The 26,991-nt window shown below is 40.8% G+C and overlaps 1 protein-coding gene across 10 annotated transcripts in view; it reads left to right on the top strand.

Moving 5' to 3' along the window:
* The window catches only part of HIVEP2 (HIVEP zinc finger 2), a 182,118-nt gene that overhangs the window by 39,655 nt on the left and 115,472 nt on the right, over window positions 1–26,991 (top strand). Inside the window, exon 1 of one of the 10 annotated variants that reach the window (XM_045842652.1) lies at window positions 20,413–20,444. The exons of the other annotated variants lie outside the window; for them this stretch is intronic. The gene's annotated coding sequence lies outside the window, so the exon portion shown is untranslated. Of the gene's footprint in view, window positions 1–20,412; window positions 20,445–26,991 lie in introns of those variants that run through there. 10 annotated transcript variants of the gene reach the window in all.

Here is a 26,991-nt window from a genome sequence, read left to right as displayed (position 1 = left end):
CTCTGGTTCCTTGCATGATCTAGCTGCCATCGTCCACCTCCCTTCTTTCTCCAGAAAGGAAGCAAGAAAAGGCAGTTAAAGAACGCTGCTGCGAAGAAAATGCGCTTGCCCCCTTCTCTTTTTTGAAATGTCAGTGCAGTTATTGCTCCTCTCCGTGTCTCTACAGGGATTTGGCTGCTTCTTTCCACAGTCTTTCTCTAGGGAGAGCCTTTAAATTGTAGCCTTCGTGCAGTGTGGGGGCTCGGGAAAGCTGTAATCAGCTTTCTCCTCTGTGGGAAGGAGTGCTTTGTGTTGGTCATCTGCTGGCCTGCCTTCTGCTTCAGGACCTGGGGCGGTGTGCGGTGATTGGTGAATGAAGTGTTCTACCCACAGTTACTGGCCTCTGGCTCAACTTGGACACTTTAGGTTTCTCTCTCCTGCCTCACAGCCAGGCCCCCTCTCCACCAGTCCCATCTCCCCTTTGCTTTCTTTTGTCACCAGGAAGAGAGGACCTCATGACTCGACTATTATATATCTGTGTTCCTGTCCTGCATTTCAGGAATGATAGAACAATCTGAAAAATGTTCATTGTTGCGCTCCAATTTAGTTGATCCAGGGGATGAATTGAAGATTCGGCTTTACCTTGGGTAGCTCTGAGAATAATCTCTAAGTCTTAGAACATTTTTGTACCACCTAAAATTTGAGGTTGAATACCGATAGGTATCTGCACTAGCTTCAGAGATTAGGGATCCAAGAAATGTTCTCTTGAATAAAGATCTTTACCCTTTGCTTTTACTCCTGAACATAATCCCTGCCCAGCATCATAGATGGCTGGAGTGGTGCCAGGAGAAAGTTATTGATGAGAGGCCCAAGGGTTTTATGTTTCTGAGAACACTACTTACACAATAGCTAAATGTTGTCTTCTGCTTATGCTTTGGATTATAGTCCTTATTTCTTCACACAAAGAAATAATATATTTCCCCCATTTTTTTTTTTTCCTGCTTGGAACATTCTCTTTGGATTTACTCTTAGAAATAAATGATCTGTGACTACACACCATCAGTTTCATATACTCACATACCATCAGTTTCATCTATTAATTAACTTGTTCAACTATTTTTGACATACTGTTGTGTGCTGGCCCAGACATGTGAAAAAGAACAGGCGTGTGTCTGCCTCTGCAGAGCCAATGTTCTGGAAGTTAAGTGCAGACAGCAAAGCACTGCAGTGCGTTGTGAAATGAGCCGTGAGAGAAGGACCCACGGAGCCTAGCTGTGACACGAAAGGGACGCAGTTAGCTCTGCTTGAGGGCTTGGCGGAGGTGTGAATGCTTGAGCTGTGCCTTGCAGGCTGAGCAGGGGTTTGCCTGGTGGACAGCCCAAGGATGGGTTTTCCTGGGCATAGAGAGAACACTGATGTACAAAGGCCCGAAGACATGAAAACAGCACGGTGCTTTTGTGAGCAGTAAGTCTTTGTATGGCCAGATTACAGGGTGTAGGGAGAGGAGTGGCGGTCACGAGGGGAGGATCCGGAGTGCTAGGCAGGAACTAAGTCAGGGAAGGTATGCCATGCTGGTATGTGGGACCTTCATTTGGTAGGCAGTGAGGAGAGACATGTGCAGATTTGCACTTTGCAAGGACTCACAAGCGCCACCGTGAGAATGAATTAGAGAGACCCAGACCTGCAGCGGGGAACATGGTTTGCAGACAGAGTACTCTTCAAAAGAAAATTATAGAGACCTGAGCTAATCCTGGGATAATCAGAAGAGTGAGCAGAGGATGGATCGTCAAGCTGGGAAATGGTACCAGTGACAGAGCCAGGGTGAAGGATGAGGGAAGAGAAGGCAATTCTTCGGACTTTGGTTGGACGACAAGGTGAATAGTGATGACATTTCTCAGGATAAGAAACACGGGAAGAGGAGCAGGTTCTTATGAAAAGAATGACTTACGTTCTAGATTTGTTGTATCTGTGGTCATGTGTGGTCTGTGGAAAGGTCACTGGTTTTAGGTGAAGAAAAACCTGCATTTTAATTTATTTCTCCAGTGTATAGCCTGTGTGTTTTTAGGCACGTTACTTAGCCCGGGATCCTTAGCTTGCTGGTCTGTAAAGCGGGGGTAATAGTCATTAGCTTGCAGGCTGTTGGTGAGGGGGGAAGGGGATAATCTCCACAAAGCTCTGGACTCGGAGCCCGCTACCAAATCAAGGGCAGATGACTATCGTTGTAATGTCCTTCAGGCAGATCTCCAGGCCTGGAGCCTTGCGAGAGTTTGAAAATGCAGTCCTGGAGTCAAGAGCATATAAGGGAGCAGAATTTATCGGTGGGGCTGAGGCGGCACGCACACTCATTCATCCAGAATCGTTGGTTGACAGCCAGTGTGCGCAAAATTCTCTGCATGAAATAGGGAAGTCAAGTTTCTGGCCTCAAGGATCTTAGAGTCTTCACAGGTGACACAGAAAGAAATCAAGGGTGTCTTCAATAAGAAGAGGGCCAAGGGTAAATCAATATATCCACATTTTTAAAATCGTATGCTATAGTATGCATTCAGAAAAGGACATATACAATTTAATGAATTTTCACAAACTGAAGAGCAGGTCAAAAAACAGAACATTGTCAGCATTCCAAGAGCACTCTCCTGCCCTATTCCACTCACAGTAAAACCCAGGGAACTACTAATCTGACTTTGAACACCACACAAATTTTTCTTATTTTTCTACTCTATATGCATGGAATCATACACTGTGTTCTCTTTTGTGCTGAATTCTTTCACTGAACAATGTTAGTGAAATGTATTCATGTTTTGCATGTAATAATTATTCACTTCATTGTATAGAATTCCATTGTATAAGTATACTACAACTACAGTTTATCGACTCTACCATTGATGAATTTGTTTTTATTTTTCTTATTACAAATACTGCTCCTATGTCCGTTGTTATACATATCTGCTGGGTGTGTACCTAGGGTTGGAGGTGCTGGATCATAGGCCTTGTGTATGTTCAGCATTAGTAGTTAACTGTCACGTACTTTTTCAAGAAGGTTGTACAGATTTATACTCCACCCAGCAAGGCATGAGGATCCTAGTTGCCATCCCCCTGTTGTAGTATTTTCATCTTTTTCTTTTTCGGGTTCTGGTACATGTTAAGTGGGGTAGCCTTGTAGTCTTAATTTTCATTCCTCTGATAATTAATGAAGATGAGCCCCTTTTCCTATGTGCTTGGTTATTGCATTCTCTCTTTTATCAAGTGCCTGTTTGAAGGCTTTTGTTCATTTTTCCATTAGGCTTTCTGCCTTTTGCAGCATTGCTCTTAAACAATGAGTTACTTATTGAGGGCCTACCAAGAACTATGGTAGCATTTAGAGAAGGGACCCATATAGTTATACTTTTGGCCAACATGAAGTTTATAATGTTGACCACTCCTTCAAAAAGCTCGGCAGCACAGGAGCGGTGAGAGGGTAGACAGAAGACGTGGGAGTTAGAGAGCGTTTTCTTTTTTTTTTTAAAGATTTTATTTATTTATTTTTAGAGAGGGAAGGGGGGGAGAGAGAGAGAGAGAGAGAGATCAATGTGTGGTTGCTGGGGGTTATGGCCTGCAACCCAGGCATGTACCCTGGCTGGGAATCGAACCTGCGACACTTTGGTTCGCAGCCCGAGCTCAGTCCACTGAGCTATGCCAGCCAGGTATGTTTTCTTTTTTTATGCATGTGAACCTATTATGTGTACTGACAAAACAGAGCCACTGGGGAGGAAGAGTTGATGACAGAAAGGAAAGAGAATCATTGAGCAGAATCCTGGAGCAGCCAGAGTGCTCTGAGATCTAGGAAGAACTGATTGGGGCAGGAGGTAGGGATGCTGGGGAGGTGCGCTATGAAGTTCATGGGTAGAAACTATATACTGGAGAATTTTCCCTTGAAAACCCTATGCATGTATGTATGTATGTATGTAAACCCCTTGAAAACCCTATGCATGTATGTATGTATGTATGTATGTATTATTTCCCTGGGAAACTCAGATACTATTGAAGAAAATGGGGGATATTAGGAGTTGTCTCTGGAGCAAGAATAAACTGACCAGTGACAGATAACCTTCAAAAGGCTCAGCAGAAGTAGGTCTGTCTTTGTAGGTGATTTTCCTCAGACGTTTTGAGTAGGTGACACAGGAACAGAAATCACAGTGATTTTTAGGATGGGCACATTGTGCATGCTGGTGAGGGGAAGGGTGAAATGGCTCCTAGTGGGATCTAGACAATACAGTGAAAGAAATCAGGAGGAGAAGGCAAATGAGGAGGGGGAGGGACATGGGGGGAGGAAGAGGGAGAACTATTGGAAAGGAGGGGTTAAGGAACTGGGGGTCTCTTTGACACTGATAACAACAGAGTATGAATATGAACGAGTTAGGTGATGTGAGAAGATTGATTCAAGTGGCCAGTCATATTGAACCAAATAGATCTGATTCCCCTGTAAGGTTTTGTGGAAAATAATCAAATACTTAAGCAAATACCTTTTCAAAAGAGGTTGTATTTTAAGTTTCAGCTTACCTTCTACATTATTAGTCAACTATTTTTTTATTAAATGAAGACTTCTGAATAAGTTTCATTGGGGCATTTTCTTCTAATATCAGCCATAGATTCTTAGTTGGTCCAGTAGGATTGGTTTTCGATAATGAGGGTAACTGTAGAGACCCAATGGTCAAGCTTTAAACTAAACTAAAATGATGAAAATAGAAATCTGTTGCATCAGCAACCTCAGCTGAAACAGATGGGGCATGTCCCTTTAAACAGTTACATTTGGTGTCTTCGTTTGATCCATTTGGAGTCCTCATTTGACCCAACATACATTTGTGTTTTTTCACTTCTGCACATGGAAATAAATAATAGAGTGTGTTAAAATCTTTGGTTTAAATAAGCAGTCTAAAGAGTAAAGTTTATATTTTCTTAAAATTGGCATCTGCATATACACATTGCTAAATGAAGAAGGCTTCTGTAGAAGACCTGTTTATAGGAATTGGCAGATTGAAAATCTTGTGCTTTACTGTGGCATGTATAGAATTTACTTGGGCAGCTCACTGACAATGTGGATTCGAGGCCTGTCCCTGGCCGTGATGATGTAGATTGTCCACAGACTCGACTTTGAGAAACTTACAATAGAACTTCTAGTTTTGGACGATTGCAACAGTACTGGGCACCACCCTAAGTCATTGTGACAAAGAAATAACACAGAAGGGAAGACAGGAAAAGATAAGGTGATAATAAGATGGGTAAAGGCGAGAAAAAAGACAAGGATTTAAGTCCTGAAGAAATCCTTACACATGGTTTAAAAGGCAAATTTCAAAGGATGCTAGGTGGAATCACACCAGCTTTAAGATTACAAATGAAAACAGTGAAAAGTGTGCAAGATTGCATGGAAAAAAACATTAAAAGTCCATGAAGAATTCTATTAAGTCCCCTGGTATGAATTCAAACTCTAAGTATTAAAATGAAAATGAAGCTATACATTTTTTTCCAACAAGCTTTGAAACTGTAATGTGATGGTATACTACTTGTGATAAGTTTTGGTTATGAAACAGGACTGTTACTATAAACAATTTGGGTGGATTAATTAATTTTTCTCCTGAATATCAAATCATGCCAGTGAATTATCAGGGCAACTTTCTGTCTCCAGGATGACTTACTACTGCTGCTTAAGGTGGTTGTGAAGGTTAAATGAGGTCAGGGTTCTGCATGCTGGGGCCCCTGGGTTCCAATTATTGCTCTGCCACTAACTCTATACTGTGGGCAAGTTAGTGTGGCTCAGTTACCTCATCTGTAAAATAGGAATAATAGTAGTAGTGCTGACTCACAGAATTGTTGCCAGGTACATTGTGGACGTTCAGTACATGTTATCCTGAAACATGACTTCTGTTATCAAGTTCTCTGTTAAAAGTACCTAAATTAAAAAATGATTATTCAAATAAGGACGTACATATGATTTTATAAAGTTATAGTTCTCTTGAGCCTTATGCCATTGAATCATTGAACACCTACTACTAACTGCAGTGAGAATGCTTGGGGCCCTACAGTGATGTGTAAGAAGGTCCAACTTTGGACAGTTAAGTTTTCTTGGGTAGATATTATGCTGTGTTGGGAAATAGTATAGATGTTTCTTGAAACTGTATTTTCAGCACAAAGTAAAAGACAGTTCATGAAGGACAGAAGGGGATATTAAATACTATATCATAACTTGATATTTTTAAGCATAGCAGATCACACAAGAAAAGTTGCTGAGATTTTTCCAATGCTAGATATAGGAAAATGGATGGAACAAAGGTATGATATCAGAAAACCTGGATATTCAAGTGCTGAATCTACTGTTTTCTAATTATGTGGCTATAGGCAGTTGACTTAACCTATGTCTCAGTTCTTCACCTGAGAAGCAGGTACACAGATGCCTTGCTGAGTAGGTTGATTAAATGAACTAGTGTTTATAAGGATGCTTTATGAACTATCAGATGTTAGGCATTTGCATATTTTTTCATGATTTATATTATATAGGTCTTGTGGACTTTGAAGATCTAGGACTCCAAAACAAACACTTAGAATAATGTAGCTTTAGTAGGCTTACAGAGAACTTTATTATTCTCTGCAGAATTACCTGTAGACCTATAATGGATGGACAACTTGCCACAGAGGTAGGACTAAAAAAAAAAATCAACTGGAAGGTCAAGGAGGGCAGAGAGGTTACATGACTGTTCTAAGGGAACAGTCAGTAAGTTGTGGAATAGGAATTGGACTAGGGGGTTCTTCCCACTGCTCTCCATGCCACTCCTGACTATTTCTCAATTGAGTGGATGAAGTATAGGCTTCGAAGTCAGACCTGAGTTAAACTCTCGGCTCTGTTAGTTACTAGTTGTAACTCCAGCAAGTTACTAAACCTCCGTGCGCCTCTTCCCCCTGCTGAGATGGGAGGGAACCTGCCTGGCAAACTTGTGAGCACAGCAGATCATGTCTGTAAAGTACCTGCCCAACAACTGGCTGATGCATTATTTTTCTTGTGATTATACATTGCCAAATTGCAGGGCAACTTGAATTACATGCTTGCTGAATAGGAGTACTAATACAACTAATAATGGCAATTGTTTAACTGAAGGGTTCTGTGTGCCAGGCCCTGTTCTAGATACGGTACACGTATGATTATCTTACTTAATTTCCAAAACATCCTGATGAGGTAATAAGTGTTACAGTTACTGCCGCTGAAGCTCTGGGGCTCTGGGAGTGCCACCAGTGTCTCTAAGGTCATCCAGAGAGTTTGTGGTGGAGCAGGTTTATGAACCTGGCCACTTGTGACTCCAGATCCCACTTTCCTAGTTACTGGGTTATTCCTGTTCTTCCCTGGCCAGTTTAGGGATGTGGGGCAGAGAATGAAAGGACTAGTTGTTTCAGGAGAGTTGTTTTGTGAATGGGGTGAGTATTTGCTTTTGGAATCTTCACCATTCTGGTAGCGAGTATTGGAAGGGGTCTGTAGTCACCCATTATGTAACTTTGAGTGCGTTACGAAGCCTCGTGGAGCTCCATGTCCCTTTTTTAGTGCAATTATTATGCTTGTAATGCTTGCAGCGAGCATTTAAATGGGATGACCGTGGAGCACAGCCCTGGCAGCCATCACCGTCTCGCATCTCTATCCTTGGGATCTTCTTAAGCAGCGTAGCACTGAAGACTGAGCCGTGGGGATGCCCGCTTTCCTTTTACATTTAAACTAGTGGGGCACTGTGATATTCAGCATTCGCCTTTTTAAAACCAGCAATGCTACATCACAGGATATGGCTATTGATTACATTAAACTATGTACGTGTTCACATATCTGTTGTTGATCAATTGTGTTCTTTCGATAAATGCCTTTAATGAAGATAGGTACATCACGTCAGTCTTTTCATTGATTTGCCTTCTGTGTCTGGGTCTGTGCACTTAGCTCATAGTCCCTTTAAGAACCACTAGCCCTCAGCAAAAATAGCCTAGAGCAGCTCGGGTTACTGCCAGGCTCCAAAGACTCTACAGGGCAGTCAGGTGGCTCATTTCTTTGGCACATACCTCAGCAGAGGTGCAGGAAGAGCTTTGTCTCCTCCAGCAGGGTGGTCTCTGTGGATTTGTGCACCGGAGTCCACCTTTAGCCAGGCACCCTCAGCTTTGACTTCTTCTGGACTTGCCCTCTTCTTCACGGTAGAAAGGCTTTTGGTTGGGCCACTTAAACGGCTTTGAAGTAGTTGTGACCCTGTCCCTCGGCCTGGATGCTGGAGCCTGCCTTTCCTCTCATGCTTGGGTTTTACTGTTTCTCTGAAAAATAAAAATGAAAAAGACATCAAAAGCCATGAAAACAAACATGTGCTTTCATCCCCAAAGTGGAAGTGTGATGTTGTGACGGAAGGTCGTGGGAAGACACACCCTTTTCTCTGGACCCCTCGGCCTGCACACATCCGAAATGTTTTACTGCCTGTGCCCAGGCCAAGGGAGAAACAGGGCCTAGTGAGCTGTGAAGACAAACAGACAAACACATGGAATGGACTCCTTAACTAGGTCTAGTTTGTTCAATTGTGGAAAAACAGTGTTATCTCAAGAAGCAGTTCATCGTGTGAGAGGGGACAAAGAATTAGCCAAAACAGACCACCTGGGGCCTTGTCTCAGAGATATTACTGAATTAGCCGAAGTAGAGAGTAATAGAATTTTAACAGCTAGGTAGTATCCATCAGTGACTCATTCTCTCATTTTTGGGGGTGGAAGGTGGGACCCAAAGAGGTTGGATGACTTACCTGAAGCTACTCAGCTGATTGGTAGTCTGGACCCGCAGCCCAGCACACACCTCGTTGCCCTCCATCACACTGCAGAGACGTGGTCCAGGGCAGGGTCTTTCCGAGCCCCTGTTGCCTTATCTATAATTGGGGCTTGTACTCCCTGGTGTAGCTTCTTTGTGAGGAATTGTAGGGATCTGCTAAGTGACTGTGAGTAAAGACTCTTTTAAAAGCTATTAAATTATGCATTAGCATTAATAAGTATTAAATTATGTATATACATATACGTATGATAAGATGTATGTACAGAGTGACACCTAATATTTTGTTAAAATTCTCCTTGTGGGAGCCCATTAATGAAAACCTGGATTCACATTTTAGCAATGTGAAACACCATGAAATTCCCAGGAATATAGCGGTAAAACTCTAGACTTTGAAGTTATTAACCTGATAATTGTACCTGCTGACTCTATTATTACTTTATATTTCTGAAAAGTGGAAACAACAAAATCCTTGGCCTGTCTTGAGTTGTCCTGAAGATAACGTTAAGGATGTATGTGAAGGCGCTCTTTGAACTGTAAAGCAGAGAAGTGAACCATTGTTACAAATCCTGCTGAGTGCCACGACCCTGTCCATACAGCACATATGGCTTAATCAAGGCCGTAAATTCAAAAGCACATTTCAACATTATTTGACCTTGGTGTCAGGTAAAACTGTATACTACAGATAGTGATTGCAATGAATTAATGAGTCCTTTTATTATGGTTTGCAAATGGAAGTGTAATTATCCTTGTAATTATTACTCTTCCCCTATAATTATTAATCTTTCCCTTTACCCAAATTGTCAAGACATATGCATAGGATACCTCATATTTATAAGACTTTATTTACTGTAATAGTATAGAAGGTAGAGATTTAAATGTTATTTTTACAGCTTTCTCAGTTGTACCATATGCCCTGATATTTATGTGTCTGTCTTATGTCATGTGATTATTACAGAATGTTTGTGAGTTGCAAGTAATGTTATCATTATTTGAAAGATGAGAGGTCAAAAGATTTTCCCAAGCCCTCACAGAATGTGAATGGCAGGGTCGGGATTGGAAGCAAGCTCTTCTCGTCCCAAACCCTGTGCACTGCCTTTGTGTCCTGCCTCTCTGTGTTGTGTTGGGGGTCCTGTTCTGTGTATTTTTTACTAGTTTCTTTGTTGATACAGTCGTTCATTTAATCTGAATACTCTAGGTGGAACTCTGTCATATGATCTTCTCATACTCCTTGGACTAGATCTGGTTGGATGGGATGGGCTGTTTTATGCCTGATTTAGTTCACAGAAGGAGAAGTATTGACACTGACACTTGAACCTTGCAAGTTGGAGGGAAGGAGAGGGGGCAGGCACTTAAAGGGGGGACCATTGATGTCAGAGTTGAAATAATCTTCACTGTCCAGTAGGGTAGCCTTCCCCACTCCATCTCATGGGGCTACTTACATTTAAATTAATTAAAATGTAAAAATCAGCTCCTCAGTCATAGTAGCCACATTCCGAGTGTCAGCCACATATTACTCAAGTGGCTACTATATAGTGCCACAGCAATATAGAGATAAGTGTCTAGTCCAACAGGGCTGAAATAGATAATTTTGCTGTCTGATATGTGTGTATATAATTGCATATTGGAAATGAAATCATTTTGTTACACATTTCTACCACAGACAATAATAGGTACCATTCTCAGTAAGTGCCAGCGATTGGAGGAGGCACAGAGTGCAAATGTTACTCCATTTTATCCTAACACTGTTTTGCAGATTGGGAACCTAAGGTTAAGAAAGGTTATGTAATTGCCTAAGATATGATAGGGCTCTGAATTGAACACAGTTTTCTTCAAAGAGAATGCTCTTTTGCTGTACCATGCTGTCTTTTTATCTAGTCTTGTTGGACAACACGGCGAGTTAAAATTGTCAGTGTGTTGCCCTAGTGTTCAGTTCATTTTGCCCAACCAACGGGCTGGACACTGCCTCTGCTCGGAGCTGGAGGTGCATCAGTCGGCACCGCACAGCCTCTGGCTGCAAGGAGCTCCAAATCGAAGAGGGAGTTCAGACATGTAATGAACCATTATGGTGGCACTATCTCTGGCACCAGACTTGGTGTGAGGCAGTGAGGATCGATCCACTGAAGGGTTTGATCCAGTACAGGCCACGGTCAGATACAGGTTCTATCTGACTCGCTTTGGGTGATGTAGAGCATTGCCGGAAGGAAAAGGTGAACTTAGGGTAATTACTGTATTCAGGTAAGCAAAGAGATCTTGAAGGCCAAAACGAAGGTCATGGTGATGGAGTAGAAGACGGACAAGAGCGGTAGGTACCGTGGTAAAATTGTCACGTTTTGGAGACTAAACCTGGGAGGAAGGAGCAGTTAAAGACGACTCCCGTGTATTTACCTAGAGTTACTAGGTGAATGTCTGGCCTCATGAAGGGAGATTAGGTGTGAGAAAAGGTTGTACAAATGTGTGTTTGTACAGGTGTTCGTGGAGGTGAATTGCATGGCGGCGAAGGGTGAAGATAATGACTTCATTGACCACAAGCCATGAAATGTCCAGAAAGCAACCATATTTGCCAAGTGGAAAAGGCCGCTATGAAACGATGAGCCATTTTAAGGGTGTAATTTAGAAAATTAAAAATAAAGCAGAATCCTGACATAATACTGACACTGAAAAGGAGAAGTAACCTTACCATCCAAACATGAGGGATCGCTTCTAGGCCAGGCACAGGATAGTGACCTGGGGGTGTAGTTTCCCATTTTCTTAATGTAGTCGCAGTTTGAGAAAAGGTTTGTTGTCATGATACTCCAGTAGTGACATAGAGGATGAATGTAAAGGTGGCGTCTAGGAAGCCTCACGCTGACAAGGCAGACTTTTTTTTTACATTTTCATTGGCATAGCCCTGCCCACCCACCCTATCCAGATAATTAAGTAATCTGGTTTTAATTTAGTGACCAGTAATTATGGTTGCTTGACATTTTAAAAAAAAGGAGTGTTTTCTAACATTTTTTGACATTTCTTAAGTTTAAGCAGTGGTTTATTTCATTGCATTAGAGCAGAAAATTGTCTCACAGGTTAAAATAATTATAATGATAGCATAGATTCTCATCTAGGGTAAAGCAGTTTTCTCTTCTTTTCAAAAAAAATCAGTTGTTTTGCTGATAGTACACTGACCAGGGTGCACTTACTAAAACCGGGAGTACGGAGGAAAATAATTTCTTACGGAAATCAGTCTGTGGTCTCTGGATTCAGAGTCATGTCCGTGCATTCTGAAGTAGTGCCTACCTTGGAGACTGGCATTTTCAGAAACCGTCTGAGGATTCTCAGTTCAGATTTGACCAGCACAGACCACCATGGCAGAAGGCTGTTGCATGTATGATGTGGGTGTTTATTTCTGGGCGCCTTGTCTCGTTTTTGAGCTATTTAAAAACATGAGCTTCTGTAAAATCTGAGGAGCATTTTTAGTTTCTGAATCAGTTAACTTTAAGAACATTCTTCCTTCGTTAGCAAATGTAACTGTCTCATTTATCTTGTGTTTATTTTTTTCTTGTTTCTTAAATTTTGCCCTCATTCATTTTCACAAAGGGGTAATGACACCTTATGAAATACAATAGATTGTAGATCGAATTTGCTCTATTGTCTCGCATTTTCTGTGAGGAATTAATTGCAGAACTGTGGCCGATCAGGAACTTTGCAGTATGTATGAGTGGAGTGATCGCAGGCCAAGTGTGTTTCTTCAGAGTTACTTGGCAGCGATCGACTAGAGGGCACCAGCGAACATTTCCATTTTGATTCTTTAAAGTAGGCCACATACTGTTGACACATATGCACAGGAGAGAAACGTGAACGCTTTGCGAAATCTTGTCCTAAAAATAATTTTCACCTGTATTTATAGCAGTGTTACCAGACTTGAGGAAAGTGAGGTAGAGCCTACCAGAATTGGAAGAAAAATGTCATCTTTTTAACTGTGGATGGAGAACTTGGCTGTAAATAAAGCTCTTAGGTTTGTCCAAAGTTACAGCAATGTTGCTAATAGGTCTCTGCCAGTCACGTGGGTAGGATAGTTAATATCATTAATCACTGAGATAAATTCTGTCACAGAGAGATGTCTTTTTTTTTAAAGATTTTATTTATTTATTTCTAGAGAGGGAAGGGGGGGAGAGAGAGAGAGGGAGGGAGAGGGAGGGAGAGAGAGAGAGAGAGAGAGAGAGAGAGAGAGAGAGAGAGAGAGAGAAACATCCATGTGCGGTTGCTGGGGGTTATGGCCTGCAACCCAGGAACGTACCCTGGCTGGGAATCGAACCTGGGACACTTTGGTTCCCAGCCCGCGCTCAATCCACTGAGCTACGCCAGCCAGGGCATGAGAGATGTCTCATGGCTAGTAATTAACTGGGTAACGATGAACATCTATCCACTGTTAGGAAAGGATGGGTAATTAAGACTAACAAATATGGTATGTAAGTAGGAGGCGTTCAAGTTCAGAGGCAGAATTTGGGTTCTCTCATAGCTGGTTGCCTTATCTGTGTCAGCACAGTGGTTTAAAGGGAACTGGCGAGGGAACATGTTATATATTCAAACATTAAAATGTGCAAAAATCCAGCATTTTCTGATATGTACGCTCCGTGAAAGACCTTCCTGTGCAGGGTAGCTCTGCATATGTTTGAGCAGGAGGAGTAAGAGAACAGATGACTTGAAAACTGGTAACATTGTTACACATGTAAAAACTTATTTATCTTCTCATAAAATTAAAAAAAAAAACCCAGGAATTCAGTTTGAACAATGTCTTGTCACTCAGTTAAAATATTTGCATATAACATTTCATTGATTGATTCATTAATTTTTTGGCAAACAATAATAATGCCTCCTATGTGTAAAATAGCATAGTAGGTGTACCTAACGAATGTGGTAATTATTTCTATGAAAGATCAAACCAATTTGGGGAAATTGAATTTGCAAATACAGTATGCAAAATGTCCATTTCTTTAATGAAATTTATAATTAAGTAATAACTCTACTTAAAAAGCATGTTTTAAAAGGATTTAGATACAGAACTGCAATTTGTGTTCTGTTCCTAACATTTATTTTTAAGGCAACTAATGCCATTCTTCTTTGGACCGATTATTAATGTTTGGGGAACATACTTTTAAAAAGGTGGAATTGGTTTATGGTGGAAAACATGAACAAAGTAAAAGATTACGTGGCATTTTATAAGATAGTTGGTGGTACTGTTTAATGCTTATAAAATTGTGTTAAAATTTACTAAACAGCGTGTTATTGCAGGAGCTTATTTGAACCAGTTATTTGTGGTTATGTCTGTTGAGGAAGCTTGAACTTCAGCTCTCTCCAGCCTTTGAGCGGCAGCACGTTGACTTCAGGTCTCTTGTAGGAAAGTCTAAATGTAGGCTGTTGAATAATCCCTTTGAGGGCCCTGTAACTATTTTTATGCCTGGATATGCGTCATCAGTGGGTATTTTCTCTGGTGACTGCTTACATCAGGTCTCCTACCATACATTCTATCAGTGAGTGACTTATGATTGATGGGAACCACGGCTGCTGTTTAGCTTTATCTGTGACCTCAGCGAACGGACAACAGGAATTACCAGGCTGTTAAATTCTCTGAATGCTTGAAGACAGGGGCTCCCGGTGTTGATCCAGGCAGGTAGCGGAGTGATATTATTCACCAGCGGATGACGGGAGGAGGGACCAACGAAGAAAGGGGAGGGAGAAGGAGGGGAAGGGGGGAATTCCTTTTGTGAACAGCGGCAATTCTGGCTCAGCTGGTTCCTTAGCCCTTGGAGGCAGTGTGTGGGGAGCGGTGCGTTTCCTGCACCTGAGAAAGCTGACAGTCAGGACTTGGCCATGGAGACACCCGCTGACTCTGTGGGGTCGCCGGGGGAGGCGCTGAGTTCTCTGTAATTAGCTAAGGTTTTGTTTTTGCAATCAGTTAGATTTATCCATGAGCGACTGGACTGTTTTCAGAGTGTATAGAAAGAAGGGCTTTGAATTGAAAGGTGTGCCAAGCATTCCTAGAGATACATAGGAATCTGCTGTTGTCTTTAATCTGGATGTGTTTGGAGATGATTCTGAAAGTTAACCTCCACCTCACTTGGACGTGCTTTGGGGAGTGGAGCCATGCATTGAGATATGAACGTGGAAATGAATTATAATCGCATGCATTATAATTCAAACAAAAATGTTTGAGAAATGTTGAGAAAACAAAAATGTTGAGAAAACAAAAATGTTTTCTCATTTTCTTCCTTGTCTCCACCTCTTTCTTACACATGGCGGATAAGGTTCCTGAACTGTAGTGAGATTGAGTCACCATTGTTTTAGCTGATTACAATTGCTTTCCTAGGAACGTGACCGGTGCCTAAACTTGTTTGCTGGTCTCTGTCTTTCCGTCTCCTCACACTCCTCCTTTTCTTTTTTACCCTCCTCTCTCCATCTTTCCCTGACATTACTTTGTGTGCAAAAGTAGTTCTTGACTTTTTGCTGTGTTGCAGAAGAACGGGTCCTGTACAGATTCTGGCTTGCCCATGTGTGCTGGCTATCTCCAGAGGTTATTTTGTGTGTGTGTGTGTTTAGGTGACAATTAGACAAGATTAAAACTCCTTTTAGTATAATGGAATTCCATCATTTAAGCATTTATACAAAATTGGTTTTCTTTTAAGACTATTTTCTCTCTTTTAAGACTGTTTTCATTATGGAAATATAACATTTGTTGATTTGGGTTACAAAGGTTTTTTAAAAGATTATTTATTTATTATGAAGGCATATCCCCTGAATGTAACAGAGTCCTAAGGTTACTTGTCACTGTAACTAATTTCTTAATGGCCTGTCTCCTATGGACCAAATTCTGGGGTATACCACCAGAGCCTAATACCTTCAAGCAGGTGCTGTGTGGGGTAGAAAAACCCTAGTGGAGAAAGGGGTTTTTATCCGTATCTTCTTTACCTCTTATAATTCCACTGAGTGGGCAGCAAACATTCTTAATTATTTTTACAGCCTCATTTCCAGTTAGCTATCCAGATGCTAAAAATCTGACTATCCAGTCATATTGTTTTAATTTTAGACATTTAAAACCATTATTATTGGAAAAAGAAAGAAAAATGAGCACCACTGGAAACTTAAAAACTTTTTCTTTTAAAAAATTGCTTCTTGAGTAAGCAATATGACTCATGCCAAGCACTATAATTTGAAATTTGTGTAAGGTTAAAATTCAGAGCTCCCTGAGTTTTGAGTGATTAGCAGTTGAATGAATTAAGACTTCGTAATGCAAGTAAATTAGAAAGAAATCATTAAAATATTGGTGAGATCCATTGTTTATTTCATCCCCCAGGTGCTATTGGTAACTAGTTTTACTTTCATAAGAGTAACGTTAGGTGAAAAAGATACATTTAGGGGTTAGTTCAGATGCTAACATTCTTTTTCTTCGCCCTACATTGTACAGGATGTTATTTGAAGCTATGAAATTCTCCCTCTCTTTAAAATGAATGTCTGCTTTCATGTGGGGGAGTGTGAGAGCAGCACCAAAGCATGTAGGAGGGTTATGTATTCTTCATTAAAAATATATTTCACAAAGGATTATAGTTTGTGTGGGAGGGAAATAGCTGCTTGTCTGTTGATTGCATTGTGCTTATTGCATACAAGCAGTGTTTGAGTTTAGGCAGGATAACCTCGTTTTGATAATCTGATGACTGCTTCTGCTTGGAGAAGAGAATATAATTTCAAGGCTTCGTGCGATGGGCAACAGTAATTATTCTCTTTCTGGTAGAGCTTAGCATGGGATCTGCTTTGGTATTTTTATAACTACATATGCAAATCTTTTCTTCCAGTTTTTTTTTTCTCCACTCTCCATGTGCAGAGCTTTTTATAATCTTTAAGACTGTGAAATTCTGAAGGTGTAATATCTAATGATACCAGGGTAGGGTGATGTGTAAATCTAAGTTAGAGCTGAATCTTGGTTTGAAGTGAGATCTTTTTGTTAAAGCAAATCCTTCACTGTGGGCAGATTCCACTGTATACTTGGTTTCCATGGAGACACCGTTATCACTTATGGGTGATCCGGTTGTTCGAATGTAGTGAGAATGATTGGTGTTCTGGCTTCAGTCCGTGCTGCTGATGGGGTTTCCTGTTTAGTATCTGATTCTTTCACTCAGGTTCCTGTCTTGTTACAGGGTTTACTTAGAAGGGTGATGCAAACACCAAAAACTTCCTAAAACACTGAAGTGATATGATTCTTAATTTTACCTTTGTATATGTACATTGCTCCAGTATTACATAAGGAAAAAAAAGAAACCCTCAAAATTACCTATGATTAAGATAGTACCTAAAGGACAATGTCAGAACAATTGAATGATCCATTTACAAATCTCATTCTGGGGGTAAAAATGTATCATTTGGCAAATGACTCTTTCACTTCTTACTGTGTAATTAGCATGTTAACGGCAGTGAAGGGATTCCTTAGTTTTATAAATTCTATTTAGTGATTATTCAAGTTTTAAGAAACTTGATATTTCATGGCTGTCATTTTGCAGATGAGGAATATGAAGCCTCATAAACTGGCGGGTTTTATACTCAGAATTATACCTTGCATTGACAGCAGCTAAGGGACAGCCCCCCGCCCCCATTGGAGCTTATCTGCTTGGGAGCTGGAAGGCTTGGGCCTTATGTATATCATGACTGGAGGGAGCGTGGTGACCCTGGCCCAGTCCTCCTACAGCCCCGATAATGGTAATAAAACTCTGCTCATTAGTTAGGTCAACGTTTGCAGCTTTGAATGTGTTGTCTTAATCTTCCTGTGACAGAGGTTGGCAAGCATCCCTTAGTGACTGATGCATGGATCCACTGTGAGGTACTCAGATTTCTACAACAAGATGTCATCATTTGAGTCAGCAGGGTACAGTTCTTGTTGAATGGCGGCAAAGGGAAGGGCTTTCATCGTGCAGGAAGCTGGGAGCTCAGAGGTGGACACAAATCGCTGTGCAGACAACAGTGGGTGGGGATAAACACATTCTGTTCTACCCTTTTCACTTAGTGTGGCAGAAGATGTATTTTCTATAAAAAAGAAAGAACCTCAGATGCCTTATTGAGTACAAATGATGGCATTCAGGTACCAGAATTTTCATCAATAGCATTCTTTAACCTAATAGCATTGGATGACACTGTCTAATTGCCTCAAAACTAGAGGATGGACAGGCATCCTCTAAGAACACGTGTAGGGGTGTTCTCGCGATGTTTCGGACAGGTTGCTGTGGTTACCTGCGCTCATCTTCTCAGTATTTACTTGCTGCAGAATTTCACTTTAGAAATATCCCCATTGTCGAAAACCTTTAGACTTTTTTACTAGACACTTAAAAATTCTTGACATGGAGTTTTACAGTTATCAAAATAACTAATTGCTGGCGGGTGCCTCATTTTCTATAAAAATCACAGCCTGACTCCTGTGCGAACTAGGTAAAGCCAGGCTGAAAATGGTTTCCTTCTGTTATTTGGGTTAGTTTTACATGAGTGGAGAGGTATTTATAACACCACATAGCATAGTCCAATAAAGAATTTATCTTCCTACCGAGGGAATAAGTTTATGCAAGACCAGGAATGTGTATTGCTAGTCATGAAAGAGGATCTATGCCGTTTAAACCATAAAGCATAAGATAAACACCTTTGCCCACAAGAAACTTGAGTCCAGTGTGGGGAGAAAATGGTGTACGTCCCATGCTCGATCCCAGCTGCGCACTGGAGGCATTAAGGATAACTGAGGTTGGAGCCCCAGTGGTTCAAGGAATGGGTGTCCCAAGAACAGACAAAAGAAAGACAAAACCATTGGGACAACGACAAATTTGATTTTGTATAACTACTTTGTCCAGGTAAGGGTATGAGGACCCTGAGGTCAGTTTGATTGTGGCCCTGATTTGTGCCTGGGCATTGATGGGTGGCAGGGATCAAGAGAGTTCAGCTGATAGGCTGAACTTGAGAGACTTAGAGTCACAACCATGGAGGCCAAAAGGGTAGGTTTGAGCTCAGTGGGTCAGTTTTCTCCATTTGTAAGAAAGTATTGAGCAGACCTCTCTCTTTTATGCGTCAGATTGTCTTAAAGGAAGGTCACCAAATGCCTCTAAAAGTCTAAAGCACTCGGGCCTCAGGGAACCTGGACTTTAAAGGCAAGTAATGATCTCTGAGAAAAGAGGCTTCTTTGTCATTAATGTAGGACACTTTGGTGACTGTGTTTGGTGGCAAAGGCTTGCCTGTCAGTCCCACTTGAGGCTCAGTTGTCCCCACTGGGAGGGTCCAATTCCTCTTTGACCTTTGTTCCTTCTCATTGAAGTCTCTCTCTCTCTCTCTCTCTCTCTCTCTCTCTCTCTCTCTCTTTTGGGGCGAGGGTGAGGTTTTACCTCCTGGAACCGTGTTCAAGTTGTGGGAATTTTGGCAGAAGTGTTGAATTTGGGATCTAGTGAGAATTATTGTCTGAAATATCTCAACATTCAACTGTGCTTGTGGGTGGGAGCTGATCTCTGTTGGAGAGAGAACAAAGGAGGAATATCAAGAGCTCAGTTTAGAAACCTGGGAAATATTCTTATTTTGGGGACAGAAAGAAAAATAGAATCTAATAAAGAAGAGCAGTGAGGGAGTAGGTGGAAGCCGAGAAAAGTGCAGTACTAGGAGAGATGGATTACAGAACTTCCAAGTACTATCACTTTTACTCATTCAATATATGTTGAGGGTGTTCTATAAGCCAGGCCCTGTGTTAGCTTCTGTGGGTACGGTAGTGAACCAGACATTGTCCTTGTTCTCAAAAAATTTATTGGAAGTCAGATCAGGACGCAGGTGACAGTGCTGAATGGTTTTTGCTGGATTGCAGTGTAATCTAGGGAGACAGAGCAGCTTGTTTGGAGAGGGGCATGGGAGAGACTGTAGAAGGCTGGTGAAGGGTGTTACTGAGATGTCTCCGTGATTCACGGTTGCCAAAACAGAAGTCTGATGGCCTGGGAAGGGTGGGATTAAGGGGCCAGAAGTCAGCACGAGGACAAAGAGTCCCCTCAGCAACTGTGAGGAAGTGAAAAACATCTGGAGAAAGGAGTCTGGTATAGCAAGTGGAGATCTGAGTTTGAGATAGAGGAGAAAGAAAGAGTATAAGAGGGTAACGGGATTGAATTTGAGATGTTAGTGGAGGGCTTGAAAAGATTAAATGATTGACTTGATTTTAATGCTAGCTCATGGAATATTAATCTCTAACATTATTAACTATTATGCTTAACATTCACATCCTTCCCCGCCCCCCCAAAAAAAATCCCTTACTGTGTATGTCAACTGCCACTGCCCTAGAGAGGTTTGCGGTGTCCCCCCTGGTCTACTGCAGCCTTTTAAACGGTGTCTCTGACTCAAGTTACTCTACCCGTGATCAACGCCTCAGCCCACACTGCAAGGCACATCTTCCTAAAATATCTGTCAACTGAGACACATTTCTTGGCAATTTTTTCCTTAGGTTGGGAAAGTCTGTCTCCTGCCAGGACATCTGGGAAGCACAGAAAACAGTCTGTACTCCCCCGATGCCATCCCCAGTGCCTACTTGTCTCATGTGGAACTTGGAGAGGACTGTCACTGATTTTTCATGGGTTTATGGGGTGGCTTTTGGCTGCTGATAGGACCATCTCTTCCTCCTCCAACTTTTCTGTCCAATAAGGTACACCTCTGAAAAATGCTTTGAATATTCACCTGATGGTCTGGAAACTTGTTTAAAAATGTATTCTCATGTGTTATCTTATTGCATGTATAGATTGGCTACCATTTAGACATGAACCAGTCTGGAAAATATTGTATACAGAAGGCTGTAGAGCTATGCTTTGGACTACATGTTAAAATCAGGAACATTTGTTAGCGATATAATGATTAATGAGTCTGTGTTTACGTGATGTTAGAGTACACTCTGTTTTCATCACTTTCTCATTGTACTGAAGCCAGCATAATTTGGATTTTGACAGTTTTTGGCGACAATTGACTGCATCAGAAGTTTAAGTGATATAAAAACTTTGCCTGACAATTGTGTAGAATGTCAAGAATTGCCTCTACTCCCATAAAAAATGATGAAGGGAATAATGTGCATGAAGATTAGTTTGATAGTGTATTGCAAGGGTGCCACATTGCCGTATGGACTCCACTTTAAGCCCCCCCCCCCCAAAAAAATCCCGATCATCTGTTTGGAAGTTTCGACCCAACGTCCTTAAAATTAGGTTTCCATAATTAAAAGGTGCATCTTTCTAAGGAGCAAAACTAAGAAAGAATAGTTTCAATATTTTTTTGTTGAAAAACCCAGTATTTTATAATCCTCATGGTTTTGCATCCCCTTTCAAAGGTACATTCCTCTTGAGGACAATAGTATAGTTTTTCAGGATGCTAAGATACATGTCTCTTAATTTTTCTTGTGCCTTTCACAAGTTGGAATTAAAAGGCCAGTAAATGTTTGCGGTAGGCGTGTGAAGGACTCAACTGCCAAACTCTGTATTTTTCCCCCTTTGATTTCTCTAATTTTGTCAAAAGTGTAGTGATATAGAATATATTAGAATGAAACACAGTTTGAACTTTGCTACTTAAAGCATTTAAGAGAGACAAAATATGTAAATTCTAAATAACGTGAAATGGAAATGTTTTTGAAATGAGATTTTAATTCTGAGCTGTAGATATACTGTATTATTTTTTAGATAATTAGAACATATTTATTGGGGTACTTATTAGATATAATTAATTGTATTGTGATCTTGTATTCTTCACCAAATCTAGTTACAATTAGCTGGCTGGCTGATAAAAATTGAATAATTAAAGAGGACATACTGGATTAAAAATAATTAGGCATATATGTATTTCATGAGCTTGTAAGTACATATGTTGGGCTGTGCAATATAGTCAAAGTGGTTAGGAAGACTAGCTTGTATTTTATGCCAAGTATTAGCAATAATAAAAGAAGCCTGCTTGCAATATATGATATTAAAGAGAAGAATAAGATATGGAAAGCTAATATTTTTGTAGCAATTTTTATGCCTTCTTTAAAAATACGTGTGTCATGGGTTATGTCCTATAATTGAATTTTTCAAAAGTGTTTAAAATTTTGTATTTCACTACATTATTTTCTCAAACCTTGTTGAATGATTTTTGGTACCAGTGTCACTCAGTTTAAAGTCATTCTAACTTTTCTGGTGCTCTGTGTTCCTAACAGAGCTTCCCTGTGGTCCCGTCACCTCCATTTTCGCCACCACAAATGTAGGCTCCCACTGTCCAGCCACTGTGGACCATGGCATCTTCCACCTTGAACTGATTGTGTCCACTACCACCAGATGAACTTTGCAGTAACTCTCTTTCAGCACCCCTCTCTCCTGCTCAAAATTCTTAAGGAGGTCTTTATGTCCATAGGGTGGGAGGCAGCTTAAAGTTAAAAAAAAAAAAAAAAAAAAAAGCTCTGGAGTCCAGAGACTGGCTTGTAAATTGTTCTGCCTGGAAACATCATTGTTTTTCAAGACTCCTCAGATTTGCCTGTCTCTACCAAGGGTCTCAAGTTCCTCACCTCTAATAAATTGTGCCAAAGCCACTGTTAATTCTCTCCCTTTGTATTTTTGAACCTTTAGCAGCATTTGGAACAGTTGACCATCATGCCTTGCTCAGTGATGCGCTTGGTGCCCCAGCTTCCGAGACGCTACACCTGTCAGGCTTTTCTCCCCCCTAGCCTCTTGATCTCCTTCGCTGGCCTGCCCATGTGTGCCGTGGTCCCCCAGGGCTCTGTCCCAAATCCCTTTATCTTCTTTATCAAACTTTCCTTCTAGCAGATATGAATAATTTCAAATATAGTTTCAAATATATCTCTATGCTGACAGTTTCCAGTTTTATACCCATGGGTGGATCTTCTCCTGTATTCCCAACCTAAATACTCCCTCATTATGTGCCCTTGGCTGTTGGAGGGATATATTGACATTAGGATAGTCAAAGGGGAACTATTGATGTTCTCTTGCTACAACTCTGCCCCAGCTCTGCTCTCCGTTTTAGTAAATAGAACCACCATGCTCTCCATTGCTCAGACCAAACTTCTAGACTTCATCTCCTTCCCTCTGGCCTCACATTCAGCGCAGCAAAGTCCTTTAGCACTCTCTCCAAAATAAATGCAGAATGTGAGGTCTTCTTGTTTCCTCTGCCATGGCCCCTGGACAAGCCCCTAGCATCTGGCCTGGTCTGTTCCAAAGGCCCTTAACTAGCCTCCCTGACTCCACAGTCCCCAGAATAGCATGTTACGTTTAAATTATGTACCGTGTTCCCATGCTAAAATTCCTCCAATAGACTTTTATTACTCTTAGAATAAAATCCAAGCCATTCACTGTGGCTCACTGGGCTCTGCCTGTCTCAGCATATCTACCTGGGCTTCATTCTGCTCCTTAAACTCATTAAGCTGTTCCTCTCTTGGTCTTTGCATTTAGGGTTTTCCTGCCTGAAATGCTCTTAACATGCATCTTAGATATGTCTTCTTCTCTTTATTCAAGTCTTACATGTCACTTCTTTGAACAGGCCACCTGTGACCCACGTTTGAGCAGTTTCCTGCCTCTATCTCCAGTTTGCTTTATATCACATTAGTGTCTCCATAGAACTTGTCAGAACCTGAAATGAACAATGCAATTGTTTATATGTTTTTTTTGGTCCCACTATGGACTGTCTGAGGTCAGTGGCATTTTGCAACTCACCCTTGCATCTCAGTGTTTAGTAAATAGTATTAATATTAATATGTAGTGGACACTTGAAAGTATTTGTTGACCCCTTCACCACTTTGAGCCTGACTTCCTTATCTATAAAACAAAGTTGGTAAGACAGGTGACCTTTGAACTTGCCCTACTTAGATAGGTTAGTTCTTGTCTTGTCTCTAGCTCTCTGATGGAGTGCAGTTGACCTCCCTAAGGTCTTATAAATGGGCCATGTTTCTTCAGCTCTTCAGGCCTTTGCTCACTCTATTCCTTTTCAAATGTCCTTCCTCTCTTCTGTTCCAGCCACATTCTTTAAGGATTTTCTTTTTTCTCCTTTTGTCTATACCCCTCAGAGAGGAATGCAGTTGTTTATGTGAACATGTCTTGCCTGTCCTCTTACATGGTTAGTTCCTAAGCGTGAGGCTATAATTAATTTATAGTTCTAACACTTTTGAATCTCCATGGCAACTATTATGATGCTAGCTCATCGGGCACACCCAGTGCATGCCTCATAACTGACAATGAGGGCAGTGTGTTTTCCAAAAACCCTGATTTCAGAGCAATAAAAATGTTTGCACTGTTTTACTAATTTTCATGGGACAAAATACACTTTTAAAAACCAACCAAGTATACCTTGTGGCAAACAGTTGTAAGCAATCTTACCAAAAAAGGTTTCTATAAAAATATACTAATAGATAGTGGAAAAGAGAAATAAATGGGTATTTTTAAATTATTATTAACTCAGGTTAAAGCTCAAGTTGGGCGTTTAATTTGGATCAGTTTGTTCAGGTATTTGGAATTCAGAGAAGCTCTATGAAAATATCCCACCTACACATTTTCAATATCCTCTTCCTGCTTATCTTCAGAACAGCTTGGTTCTTTTAATAGCAAATGGCTGAGTGGAGGGGAACCAGTTGTAGAGGGTAAATTTAAGTACAGTGTGTCCTTCCCATTCCAACTAGAACTCATGCTAACTGCTCAGGGATTGGTGCAAATGTGTTTTCTTCTTCTTTCTTTCTTTTCTTGTTTTGCTTTTGGTAAGGTCCCTGATAATTCAGGAGGATGTTCCTCATTTCCTATACAAGTAGAAGAATTACTGGTCAACTTTAAAAAATTTCAGGAGCTAGGGAGCACCTCATCTATTCTTTTTATAAACATGTTGATTTATTATTGTCCTTTCCGAGGCTGTTTTTAAAATTTCCATGGGCTAGACAGGAAGGGCTCATGTTGTGAAGAGTCACAGGCTTATTTCTTTACTTAATGCAGAGCCAATGCTGCGTATGATCATGCTTAATTCATACATACAAATGCTAAATTCTTCTTGATACAAGGTGGCTGGAAATGTGTGCTCCAAATAAAGAATAAGCATATATTCTGTTCATGGATTAACTGTTTTCAAAGAAATCAGTCAAACGCACTTACAGTATTTTTTATGTTTAATAATATTAAAAGCACTTAGTGACTCATGGTAATCATTGAGTGCATCAATTATTTGCGAAGTGTATTGTCATTCTAAATAATGCCAGTGATTGGATTAATTCTCGGACTGTCCCAGAATTTGCTGTTTTGCATAAACAGCTTGTTTTCAAGACATCCATTTCTTTTGGAAAAGTAGAGATGAGAAAACCGTCTGCTTCTATAAATATCTTGGTCAGGGTAAATAGCCCCCCCACCCCCTTGAATAGATGCAAAGGATTTCCCAAAAGGTTGCCGTAGTTTTGCATGGGAGAGCTCAGAGAGTGCTTGTGGGGCGTACTGCCGAGTGGTGAAGGCAGGTGGGTCTTGTTCCTTGTTCCTGTGCAGCAGCCTCACACCTCCGTCTAAAGCCGGGCCGTGTTTGTAAACAAAGTTTGCTGTGTGATGCATTAGGATTGACGCTGCACATTCTTTCTGTTAGGGGAACACTGCTGATGTGGGTGGTGAAGAGGTTGTGTCCTGTGGCTGATGGTGACTCTTAGATCCCTTGGAGAATTAATACCCATAGAGGTTTGGAGAGGCCTGGAATGTAGGAAAACAGTGCATTCGGGGTATTTCAATTAAAAAGGGTGGGAACCATTGGAATAGTACATTGCAAAATGTCAAATGGGAAATTTATGAACTGTAAGAAATGCTGCATGAAAACTTAGTTCAGTCCTCAAAATTGGCCATATGAGGGCTAAGCTAACTTCAGTTGTAGGAAAAGGGTAAATATTTAATTTAGACCTATGTGTTTAGGTAAATCACACTTAGATTTGGTTTGGTAGGATGACTTGGAAGTTTTCCTTCTGTTTTTAAGTCAATATGTGAATGCTGTTCGAGTGAGGACTGACTCTGTGATATTCTGTGGTTTTCTTCCTGGTGAGCTCACTGGCTTGCCAGCCCCGGACTCATCAGCGGCTGGTGCCTCACCGAGTAGTACTGTGATTTTCACTAGCCATTTGTTTGAACATAAAAAAGATGGCATTGATTTATATTTCAAAATAAAGTGAGTTTGAAAGATTTTATGAAATCACTGTTCATTTTGATTAGTTTTTGCTGGCAGCTCCCTGTTCTTAGGCTTTGTTCTTGGTTGATCATAACTGTTTAGGAAAGATTGCAGCTTTTTGGAAGTGGTCCCAAAGGCTCATTGTTCCAGACATCGGACATCCTTATGGTATTCAGCTCCGACAGTACTTGATCTAAAACAGATTAATTGCTAAACATTCAGTGAATAATTAACCATTTGACTTGTTCCCAAGTTATATACTTACTGGTTAGAAATGATTTCCCAAACTACTAGAGATAAGGGAAGGTTGTTCCTAGTTTCACAGTGTCCTCTTTGTTACCGACTTGTGTGTATGTGTGAGAGACATCAGCTGATACCTGCACACTGGTCCAACTACTCGATCAAACCACTTCCTGGGGTTTTCTCGGGTAATGGCAGTGATTCAGAAGATACCACAGTAGCTTTAGAGGAACGCTCCCCACGTGTTACTCGGGGCCTGAATGACTGGGAGCTGTCACATTCAAAAGGAGCATTTTTGTTGCAGTACCATTAAATCTGAGTTCACTGTTGCTTAACAGTTGCTTTTCAGCTGGGTTTAGGGTTGCTTGTCTGTGTGTTTTCAACAATATATATTTTTAAGACCATTGGTTTTTATAGTGGTGGACTAACAGCCTAATTTCCATTAGTTAGTCAGTCCATGCCTTTGTTGAGTCTCCACTGTATACAAAGTCCTATGGTAGACAGGGGTCCAGGGGCCGGGGGAAGGGGAAACCAGGAAGGGAAAGTCATTTGTAGTTGCCTTCAAAGGGTAGTAGTAATTGGGGAGCTGAGAGAGAAAAATGGTTGGGGGCCAAATAGGGTGCTAATACAAACATTTCCATTGTACTTTTATAAATACGAATTTCTGTGATTTCAGTTTCTGAATCTATTTACATAGTATAGTTCAAAAGGAAAACTTTGTACTTTTACGATTTCGTTTGTAATATTAAACTGCAGATATAGGATTGTGTTCATAAAGTTTTTGATTCATTTTATCTTCCTTAAAAAGGAAA

The sequence above is a fragment of the Phyllostomus hastatus genome, unplaced genomic scaffold (genome assembly GCF_019186645.2).
Source record: "Phyllostomus hastatus isolate PE091 unplaced genomic scaffold, TTU_PhHast_1.1 phas_contig_40, whole genome shotgun sequence".
Taxonomy (NCBI): Eukaryota; Metazoa; Chordata; class Mammalia; order Chiroptera; family Phyllostomidae; genus Phyllostomus; species Phyllostomus hastatus.
This window is presented reverse-complemented; position numbering and strand designations above follow the sequence as displayed.